Genomic DNA, 11,906 nt, shown 5'->3' on the forward strand with positions numbered 1-11,906 from the left:
GTAACCTTGGCCAGATCTGTGCCTTGCCACAATTCTGTCTCTGAGCTCTTCAGGCAGTTCCTTTGACCTCATGATTCTCATTTGCTCTGACATGCACTGTGAGCTGTAAGGTCTTATACAGACAGGTGTGTGGCTTTCCTAATCAAGTCCAATCAGTATAATCAAACACAGCTGGACTCAAATGAAGGTGTAGAACCATCTCAAGGATGATCAGAAGAAATAGACAGCACCTGAGTTAAATAGGAGTGTCACGGCAAAGGGTCTGAATACTTATGACCATGTGATATTTCAGTTTTTCTTTTTTAATAAATTTGCATAAATTTCTACATTTCTGTTTTTTTCTGTCAAGATGGGATGCTGAGTGTACATTACTGAGAAATAAAATGAACTTTTTTGATTTTTGGAAAATGGCTGCAATGAAACAAAGAGTGAAAAATTTAAGGGGGTCTGAATACTTTCCGTACCCACTGTATGTATGGAACAGGGAAATGATATAGCATATGGTAATTGCATTTCATTAAACAGTCATTAAACAGTTGAATCTTCTGGATATTACCTGTGAAGTCAGAGAGGAGCCATAACAGGAAGAAAACACCTTTAAAATGAAAAAGATTACTGAATCAGAAACTTCCTGACATGTGTTTCACATCATCCCTCCTACTATACATTATTTAATAAATATCCTTTTAAAAAAATCATATATTTGTGCATGTGTCATAACAACCTCCAGCACCTTTGGTGAGCTTTGGGATTGCATGAAAATGATTGGGAGGGTGGGGACTGTGTGCCATTTCATAAAGGTTTGTTTGGCACATGAGTAAATGTGTGACCAGCATTTGTAGGGTGTTTTCAGATTACTGATTATACAAAGAAAATTTTATAGTCAGAGAAATTCCCTCTCCTTAATTCTGCTCATCACGTTACTTATTGAAAAAATGTTCTTTGCTGTTAAAAATAATCTCCACAACTCTTTCAGGTTCACCTTGTATAAACTAATCAAACCTATAATAGTTGTCTTTAGGTTATATTACTGAAATATATTGCCATGCGCCATCCCTTGAGCTACACAGTCCCTAACTTATATGTCCAGAGGTCACAAAATATTATTGGCCAAAAAATTGGCCTGACTTCATGAATTTGCCATGAGAAACAGAGGGCTGTTCTTTTCCTCCCAACAAGCAACTGAAACTGCTCACAAATTGTTATGTGTGTGTCCTCAGCTAAAGTGGAAAAACAAAGAAGAAATGCAGTTGAATCAGGGGCTTTTGATAGGCTTCTCAAGGATATATAGAACCACAGCACAGGTGAAACAATTGTGCATAGTGAAGGCTGAGTTACAGTACCAACTGTCACACAGGTTACTTCAGAGTCTGTGATGAGCACTAAAAGCAACAAAAGGTGCATGAACCAGAATTTCATACCTTTTTGGTTAAATGCATATTGGACAGTCTTCTGAAAATGCAGTTCTTAGTTTAAGTACTTCTTTGGAGTGTTAGCAGTGGCATGTAAAAATTGAGATTTCATAGTAACCCTAAAGGTTCAGTCTGTAATATTTCTGAGGATCTATTGACTGAAATGCAATATAAGATCAATAACTGTTTTCAGTGGTGTATAAGGACCTTACATAAAAAACCATTGTGTTTTTATTACCTTAGAATGAGCCATTTATATCTAAATAACCGCGGACACCCCCTTCCACGGACTTCGCCACGTTGCACCATCATGTTGTGCAGACACTCATCACTATGTTAAATATGTACATTAGAAGAAGAAGTAGTAGTAATATACAGCAGGGGTCGGCAAATAAGTTTTGCATCGGAGAAATAGTTTCAACCATTAGATGGTGGATGAGAATATAAGACATAATATTAAATTGCTTTAACATGTTGATCAGTTAGCTCAATTGGTAAGGCATGAGGCTTGCAACCCAAGGTTTGAGCGTTTGATCCCACCTTGGGACACCTTTTTTTTTCTCTATTCAACGAATAGATTCTTCAGCGAATGTTTTGTTTCGCTGTTTGATCCGCATCCATCAATCTACGGACACTTTTGCAGGCCAAGTGGCCAAGTCACAATAACATATGGTTTTACTGAATAATTAAATAAATATAAGTTCTTAATAAACATACCTAAATAAACCTCATTTCTTGACTGGCCACTCTCTGCTGTCTCAGAACAGACACCTTTTGTGCTGTGTCAGCCACCGTAGCTGTCCTACGTTCTTCTGAAAGGTTAGGGTGCAGTGGTAGACTTGACAGATGGTTGCAATTCACAACCCTCACCACTAGATGCCTCTAAATCTTACACACTGACCCTTTAAATGGATGCAAGGGCGCAGGTTTGCATATGCAAAGTAGAGACATGTTAAATTATTGGCCAAGAAACAACACTTTTGCTTGGCTGTTTTTGCAATGGACTGTGCTGAGAGAATGAGAGCTCAAAGCTGCAAACAGCTGTTTCTACGTGCCTCCCCCTTGCTGATTTCACAAGCGATTGTTCAAAAATTCTAACAAATCTTTAGTGCCCAGCTGCTGCTATGTTCACATGTGAGTGTTCTTGTTAATAAATGTACTCTTTGATTTTTAAACAGTGGCTTTAGAGTTTTTGTCCATACAGTTTTTCTCTCTCACCTTACAAGCGCTTCATCCCACATTCAGCCAGATTGTGCGTCACTGACTGCTTAGTCAGCTGTGAAGCAGTGGGTTGATTTAGGTAATCATATGCCAAAATATTAACACAAAAAGCATTAAACCACTTACACAGCATACAGTGTATGTAACAGTTGACTATATGTGAGGCTTGCAGATTTTGATTGTGACCCTAACAATCTCAATCAGAAAAAGTGGTCACACTAAGCTGGTTAGTTCCGGAAAGTCAACCCAGGGTTTCCCAATCCAGCCGTGAGCACATTCACATGAAAGAGGTGGTGTTAGCAGCACATAACCAATCACAGACATAAACAAGTCTACTGGTAGCAGAGTGGCATATTTAAAAATGAAGAGCAAACTGTAATATTTATACAAATACGACATAGTCTAAGTAACACAGCTGCAGGACACATGCAGGAAGAAACGCGCAGATAGTGTGAATGCCAAAATGACCAGGCATAGCCTATAATAACATGTTGATTTGATGTGTTCTTAAGGTGTGTATTAAAATTATGGTCTTATTCTTTCAACTGGACTGTGTGTTGGCGATTCCATATTAAACGACTCGGGCACTGAATAGCCTAAGTGGTTAAAAACGAGAAAGTATATGGCCATAATATTTGGCCTCACATACAAAAAATGAAATCTATCTATATTTTAACGGCTGTGACAGGCTGTGTGAAACTGACTTGGGAACAAAGGAAAAATATAAAACACATTTCAAAGCAGTAAGTAGTTTTACTTAAAAAACCTACAATAGTAGCTTACAAGATTCTCTTGCTTTAGTCTCTGTAGCGTGATATTGCTATACAAAAGTTTCTCCGCATCACGGCAGCAAACATATAAGCAGCCTATAAAACGGTCTATGTGGGATCTCCTACAGATGGTGATGTCATTTTCCAAGAAAGCTGATTGGTCAGTAGGCGGCATTTTCATAGACTCTTATCTGGAACATAACCTGCTCCGGAGCAGGTTAGCCGTTCAGCATAAGTTACCATGGCGATCTACTCCGGTAAAATGTGAACCACCGTTGTGGTACTGAAAATCTGGGATTAACCCGAAGTTATCTGGATAAGTTCAAATTCAGTTTACAGGCCCCTGGACACACACCCTTATGTTGTTGTTAGTTAGCATTTGTAAGGCTATTGCGTGGTTATATCAATTAATTGTGTGTCCCTACCAATGATGAGACAAACATATGCCCATGAATGGATGACATATGTCATATTCAAATATATTCAAATTAGTTAAAAATACTCTAAATCCTGTTAATGCAAATGAAGCTCTACATTTAAATCAACTAATCACAGTTTTATTTGTCAGGATTGTGCCGAGTGCAGAAGCAAAAGCAGGTTAAGGGCCCAAGGCAGGAAAACAAAACAGGTTCAGCTTTAGTTTGCAGATTTATTATTAACAAAGCAGATAATCCAAAGACTGCAGAACAACATGTGATGACGACCAGACACAGACTGAAAAGACAAGCATTTAAAACTAACATTTAGGTAACAAGCGGGGTGGAACCAACGCCAGGTGGAGCACATGGAAATAAGACACAAGTCACATACAGGCAGGCAGGGTGATTAACAGACAGGTTACAAAACAGGCCAAAACTTACAGAACAAATGGCAGACAGGCAGAATCTTGACAGTTTCACATATTTATTCTGAGGAAATCGATATTGATCATTCACTATATCGTAAAAATCTTTGATGTTCTTTGTTTTAGGCTATTTTATAAAATTATATAGTAGTATAGTATAATATCCCCTTAACACCGATTGTCAAATTGTCGCAAATTCGCATCACACTGCTTTCATTCAGACTGCAGCAGCAATAGCATATGTATTCCCGGTTGTGCATTTTCGATACGTACCTAGGAAACTTTTGCAAGTACTGGTTTCTCCTTCATGCCTGTCGCTAATTTGCATCATACCTACATTATACCTGAATTTATATCTGTTGGGCCTCACAGTCTGGTAGAACAAAGACTGGGCCTTCTGATATCCTACAAGCCAGAATCCCCAAAGCCTGCCTATGCGGCTTGACTACACAAAGGGGGTCAGAGAACAATGGAAAGCCCAAATGGCCCTGGTCAGTTAATTCACACCTACCTGTGAATTGTTAACTTTTAAAACCAAACCAAAGGTTTGTATTGGCTGAAGCTTTCAGGGAGTAATCCCAGGAAGTACAGCCATTTTGTCAATGGAGGTAAAAAAGCGAACACTTCGAACCCTCATCGCCATTCCCAGGCTGTCACAGGACTGTAAGGAGGTAAACCCTGCCTTTCTGCAACTGCACCAGCAGCCACAGGAGGTATTTTCTTTCAGAGCTGAACTTTCTTTGTTCCTGAATACAGACTTCACTTGCCGGACTGCCTCTATTATTTTTCTTTGTGTTACAAATACAATTTTGGATCCCAAAAGAAACTGTTGTACACAAGATAACGTTTCGTGCCTGCAGAAGAAGACGGATAAACTCCGTGCTTAACTGAGAGAAGATCACCTCCGTGTTATACCTTCTCAACCAACGTCGACTTCACTGATTACTGTTGCTGCCGCTAAAGAATCAGCCGTGCCGTTGAACCTACCGGCATCATCAGAACCGAGCCAAGAGAAACTGGATTTCCCAAAAGGACTGGCGCATCTACTCGCTATCAAAGCGACATGTAAGAGGCTTTAGCATGTATATTGTATGTATATAGCTTTGCGCTGTGCCTTTCTCTCCTCCTTCCTTCTGCTCACTAACCCCACATGCACACACCACGTGATCTCTGAAGCTAACCAGACCTGTGACCCACAGCAGGCTAGCATCAGAGGTCTCCAATTTTTTTTAGTTCAGGGAAGAGTGATTTTCTGCCATCTCGATTTTGAAATCACTTGAACCGCCATCTTGATTCCAAAATCTGCTGGCCTCTAGCACAACCGGATCTGGCACCACCCACATGGTCAGATCCACCCCCTCTCTTAGTCTCTCCCCCTCCTTTGTCTCTCACACACACACACACACACACGCTTGCTGGATTGTTGTATGTTTTTGTATGATTTGTTTATTGACTTTATTTCATTTTTGCTTAGAATAGTTAATTGTAATTAACTTGCTAAAGTTATTGATCATTGATCTATGCTCGAGTTAAATAAATCCTTATATATTATTATAAAAGTTGTTGCCTGTGATTATTTGTGTATAAGGTTGTATTAAGAGTTGGTTGCCACGGCCAGTGTACGGATTCACCCTTCTCTGTTTGCCATCTATAGGTGGACAAACTCTATTTTAGACAGATCATACTTGGCTCATGTTTGGTTATTGGTCCCTGATTCCAGGGTGGTTCCCTGTATTTATTAATTATAATTAATCATTTTGAATATTAATAATTTTATTCTAGAATATTCAGCTAATAACCAAACCTGACCATATGTTGACAAAACATATCTATTCTATGTTCTATAGACAAATTAACAATCTCCACTTACTTTAGCATCAGCTTGATATGAAAACAAAAATATCTGTGATTGAATGAGCTTTCTGGTACAAGGTAAATTTATTTATCATTTTACAACACAGCGTTGCATTGTCAACAGCCTTAACTTCTAAGGTATTCAAAGTTTCCACAAAGGAGACATTTGCATTAAGTAAATAATGTGTTTGGTGCATTCAGTCTAACAAAATACTTCAATACCTCAAATTTTCTTTCTTTTCATCTCATATTCGCTGTCAAACAATTCAAACATACTCACAGGTCATTGGCCTCGGCATCCTTCAAACATCAGAATCTACAACAATGACGGTGAATTTAGTCTATCCCAGGTCTTGCCATTTTATAGCATATATGGGCCTATAAGGTATGTAAATCACGACAGATAATTTGCATGTTCTATGTTAAGCATACAAGTAAACTGATTTACAAATCAAAAGCTTCCTCACCGAAAAGGCATCCTTGTCTCTGTAGGTGAATCGGTCCCAACCTCCCCATCTCTCTCGTGTTACAGTTAAAGCAGGCTTAATTTTACACAAATATTCCTCTGGCAGGCTGACAGTTGTAACATAAGAACACAGTAAAGTCCTTGTCCTGATGGGCAGAAACCCTGATAATAACAATAAAGAGTACCTGTGAGTGGAGGGATTCAGTGTCTTAGACAAGGGCACCTGAGCAGTTGTGGGAGACCCTGCTGTTTAAATGAGATACACTGACAGAAACTACAACACTGAGGACTACTTCACCTCTGCAGATCATTAATACACTGCAATATAAAGTATTTAGATGTATTGCTAGAGTAAAAGGACAAACATATGCTAATAATTTAAAAATATTTCAACATAATTAGCCCTCAGTCAGTTGCTTGGTGTTTTGTTTAGGTAAAAATTATTAGCTTGGGTTTAAATAGCCTATAGGCTTTGCACAAAAACTTGTGTATTTGGACAGTACTTGGGCCACAAAAGATGACATTTCACGAATACACAAGTACAGACAAGAACAGATTGAGAAAGGTCCTTCAACTCTGATCCTGATTAGTACAAATTAGTAAATTTTTACATCAGTAACAGGAAGCTTTATATTAGCATAAGCTAGCAGTATTAACAAGCAGTACATTAAGTAGTAATTAACAATTACCAACATTATGTAGTAATTTTATCTTAAAATAGCAGCCTCGAAATCATTTGGTTTCAGGTACACTGACTTCTTATAGGGAAAATGTTGTCTGTCATTGCCACTCTGGACTGGTATTGCACTATGTAGCATTGAAATCCCGGGCAATAAACATATCTAAGAACCATGTAATGCACAATGTCACACACCAACAAAACTCTTCAGCAAGCTAGCTATAAGAAGAAGCTAAGCAGAAGCTAAGTTAGCAAAGTATAAGTAATGTAATCCTAACAAATGCATGTGTACAGCTGTTCTTACTTTCGACAGCAGTGAATTACCCAAGGGCACCACATCGCAAAAAAAACACCACATCTTTCATTATGTTGCTTTTACAGTTAACAGTCTCATGGTATGTTGTCATAGCTGAAGAGACAGGAAATGTGGGAGAGAGAGGGGACGACACGCGGAGGAACAAGCTGTTCCCCTGGTCTACAGGTCGCAGCCGGACCCTTCTTGGCCAGAATGGATGGAAGATTCAGACACAGGACTCCCGTGGTTAGTAAGTTGTCGCTACAGTTGCTGAGAGAGATGAGACAGCACACCAGCTCTGGACAGCGATACTCACAATTCTCCAGCAAACATATATTTGAACTTAAACCATTGTAAAAAACCTAACCAAGAGTTAGGTTAAAGCTGTCCAAACTACAACAGTTTTACAAAGTTAACCACAGATCTTTTATTTTTACCAATAAAATACATCTCAAAAGTGACAAGGGGCCTCAGCTATCACTGATTCGTAGTCATTTCTGTGTATGAGGATATTTATGATCACAGTATGACAGTGTTTACCGACACCTAAATGAAATGAACAGAACGAACAAATTCTGCCACTGTTTCTAAACATGAAATACAGACACGAAACGAGGCAGGTTTGAGTTGTTGTTGTTTATTAAAATTCCACCCTGTTATTTTTAATTAGATAATTTTTTGCAATTAGATGATGAAGGTACACTACAGTGTTTTTAAGCATAGCTCCTGGTGAGCATCAATAATGAATCCAGTGATTCTTCAAAAGAGAAATGGCTCTCTGAAGGTCCTTAACAAAATGAATCGCTCAAAGTTCCCTTTATTTCATTTGCTACTAAATTAACATGATGGAAGAGTGCACAGTATATGAGTCTGTATTCATTTGTCAGAAATTGATTACAGTGGATTTTCGGTATGTACATATACAAGCGTAAAATAACAAATCTGTCCCATGGAGTATTCAATATTGAAATGAATACAGGCTGCAAGTAATAAACACTGAGGTGAACTGTTTGTTTTTCTTCAACTAGGAATACCTGTTTCAAGATGCTTTCGTTTTCTGTACTTGATTATGAAGAAGTTTCCTGGTGCCTTTTATTTCAGTATATTATTCAGTATATTGTAGGTTTTGAATAGGATGAAATAGATTTTATCTGCCTCTGCAGGCAACTCAGTAATAACCACACATGTTTTCTATTTGCATATTCCTTTACTGTGTGAGGCATAGTGGCTTTTTTATTGTATGCTCCCTTAATGTGTGTACTGCAGGAAAGAAACTCCTTAGAAATGTTGTTAATGTAACGGAAACACTTTGTAAGTAAGCCATAATGTTTGGTGTGTGCCCTTAAACAAAAATAAATTACTTTGCTTCCCTTATGACTGATGTCTTAATGGAGCTTGCCAATGTTGCTATTGGTGAGGATAAGATCATTTCAATTTTGTTTCGAAACAAGGTCGGAAAAAAGACAAAATCCTTTGCAAAGTTTTTCATTTTCTTACCACCGTGTGTGTGATGATGGGTTATTATTTTGGCGGCCCATTAGCATATTTCATATCCTGTTGTTGAGTGCTTCCAGCTCTCTATCTGTTTCCATTGGCGGCGGAGACAAGACACAGGTGGTGGAAGCTTGCTGAGGATAGTTTCATGAGAAAAACACACACACATGCACACACACTAAGGTAAACATATAAACAACGCTGGCTCATCATTCACCAAGATACACAGTTACACATTAGTCAGTGTGAGAGCTTCAGAGAGTGTAATAACACATTTAAATGAAGGCACACACACACACACCAGCATTGTCATACTCTCTCATCCAATATGTCAAGTCATCAAAGCTGCTTGCAAACGTGTCACTGAGTTCAAGTAAACCAAACAAACACGGGCCTGCCATCCTTCACACACAAGTGCTGCTTTGTTAGACACGCCGATGCAAACAGAATGATAACTCCTACAATCAGCAGCGGCATGAAATATGTAACGATGTCTCTCTCACACACACACGTACACACACACACATACACAAACACAGACGTGGTGCTTTTTAATGTGTCAGAGCTGAGAGTTTTGAGGCAGTAAAAAGGGGGAGAAGATGAAAGAAGGGTTGAGCAGCTTGTTCTTTCTCCCCATCGCTTCTGTCATGTTCACCAGAGGGAGTTTTGATAGGTGTACGCTAACACACACACACTCACGCTCAGAGGTATAAGTGTAGACTCATTCATGCAGTGTTCATAGAGGAGTGCTGCAGCAATAATTAAATTTCACTTCAAAGAACCACGCAGTTGTTTCGGTGGGAGACGGGGCTGATGCATGATTGGCTACCCAAACTAGCAGGTGAGGGACTGCGGGTGCGCAGAATACCGGACTATCATCCCCTGCTTTAATACTGTGGGATGGGCTGTGTATCGCTGTGCACTGCTATGTGTGCTAGTGTGTGTGAAGTTACCTGACTGATATATAAGTTCCCAGTAATGTACTCTTCTGGTAAAATTACTATCCACTTTGACATTCATCTATGTTTGTATGTAAAAAATGCTTTATCGTGACCTGTGTCAGAAAAGACAAATTGTCAGTATGTCCTTTGTACTTTCATGTATTGCTATATAGCCTTATTCGTACTTGCTGTGACCCCGTTTCCCTTTTGGAATCAATGAATTTAACCTGAACCTGAAAGTAAGTGCTAAGACTGATGAAATGGAGCTAAATATTGTGGAACAATCACTGTACAATAACCTTCTGACCCTGACTCTAACATCTATGTGTATACTGAACTATTTATTATTTATTCATCATTTTTGCAAGTCAGTAGCAGTTCATACTGTATATACTGTATATACCTACTTCATGTACATAACACCTGCACAAACATATTTATTCCAGCATCCTGAGCACTCTGCTCCATTACACTATTGTCTTGCTGTCTACAAATGTTAATTTTGTTTTGTTTGTTTGTGTACTATACGCTGTAGTCTGTGTCTGTTATGCTTGTTCTGTGTATGTACATCGGGAGCAATGTAAGACAAAAAATTCCTCGTAGCCGGCCATTAAAGCTGATTCAGATTTTTAAAAATCCAGCGGTAATAAAGCTACGTTGTGTAGTGACAAGTGAGGAAGATATCAGACAAACTGACAACATTTGATGGAGCAGTATCCTCCTCTTACATTCGTTCATCACCCACTCTCTCACTCTCTGTCAAAATGACACACTTCTCCCTTTTACTGGCAGGCTGTCAAATAATTTTGTGTGCATTTCGGGGAGAAACAGCCCCTGCTTAATTACTGCCAAGCTCATTGAATCCCAGTGTGAGTGATGTATGGGGATAGGCCTCTCTGTGACAGAATGAAAATGAAATAGCATTAAGCAGCCAAGTAGATAATCCATTTAGGAATGTCTGGGAAACGAGAAGGATTAGTTAAAGCAGCGCCATATGGTTCGCCTGTCAGAAGACATCAAAGATGTTTGAAATCTAAAATGTTGCTCTTTTAATTTTATTTTTTGCTTAACTCTATGACAAACTAAAAAACCTGCCCCAGGCACATTAGAGCACATTGTCAGCCTGTTGGGCATGGTTTAGTAAAAATTCTGTATTTTTTGGCTGTTTTATTTTACCTCAGCCTTTGTAAGATGTACCCAGATCGACCCAGTGGAAAAACCTCGGACTTAAAGAAAAGAACACAATTGTTGGAGGAATAGCTTATACTCAGAGTGTTAATTTACTTCATCTGATGATCATTGGTACTGACGCTTCTGCTAACAACATTAGCATCCGCAACAGGGAGATGATTTATTTTAGGCTAAATGGTGTGATAACACTTCTTGTAAAGATTATTCTTTTCCTGAATGGTCCTAATCATACTTGCAGACAGTGCTACAAAGGTGGGTCATGTAAGGCTGAATCCCAATGAGCAGCATTTGTTAGCTGTCAGAGGAATTAACCCCTCAAAGAGGACATTATCATCTGGACAAAGGTCAGAAAAACCGCGGAATATCGACAAACTGCAATGACAAAGAGGTACTGCGGGCAAACTGAAATTTGACAAATGTTTACACATTAACTCTGGCACGTGAGACACAAAAACCACAACCTGTAATTCATGTACCAACCCTATGAACCAATTCTGCTAAAATACAAGCATGTTTCCTGCTTTACACTCAGACTGCAGTTCTAAATCACCCTTTTCTTAAGACACTACACTCAATTCTCTATAGATGGCACAATCTTTATGATAACATATACACTTATATACTTAAATACTTTAATTTCATGCTATCCAATCTGCCTCCTCACATGGGCAAACACGTTTGCCACAGGTGAGCTCTTCTGTTTTGGAGCAACAGATGCCAGGAGAGAGAGGCAAGTGGA

At 38.9% G+C, this 11,906-nt stretch overlaps 1 protein-coding gene across 1 annotated transcript in view; it reads right to left on the reverse strand.

Annotated features, from left to right (window-relative positions):
- Nucleotides 1-633, reverse strand: part of LOC123974678 (snaclec agglucetin subunit beta-1-like) — a 7,834-nt gene extending 7,201 nt beyond the window's left edge. The window contains exon 1 of the mRNA XM_046055520.1: nucleotides 557-633. The gene's annotated coding sequence lies outside the window, so the exon portion shown is untranslated. The remainder of the gene's footprint in view (nucleotides 1-556) is intronic.
- Between the last annotated feature and the right edge of the window lie 11,273 nt (nucleotides 634-11,906).

This window comes from Micropterus dolomieu, linkage group LG01 (genome assembly GCF_021292245.1).
Source record: "Micropterus dolomieu isolate WLL.071019.BEF.003 ecotype Adirondacks linkage group LG01, ASM2129224v1, whole genome shotgun sequence".
In the NCBI taxonomy this organism is placed as follows: domain Eukaryota; kingdom Metazoa; phylum Chordata; class Actinopteri; order Centrarchiformes; family Centrarchidae; genus Micropterus; species Micropterus dolomieu.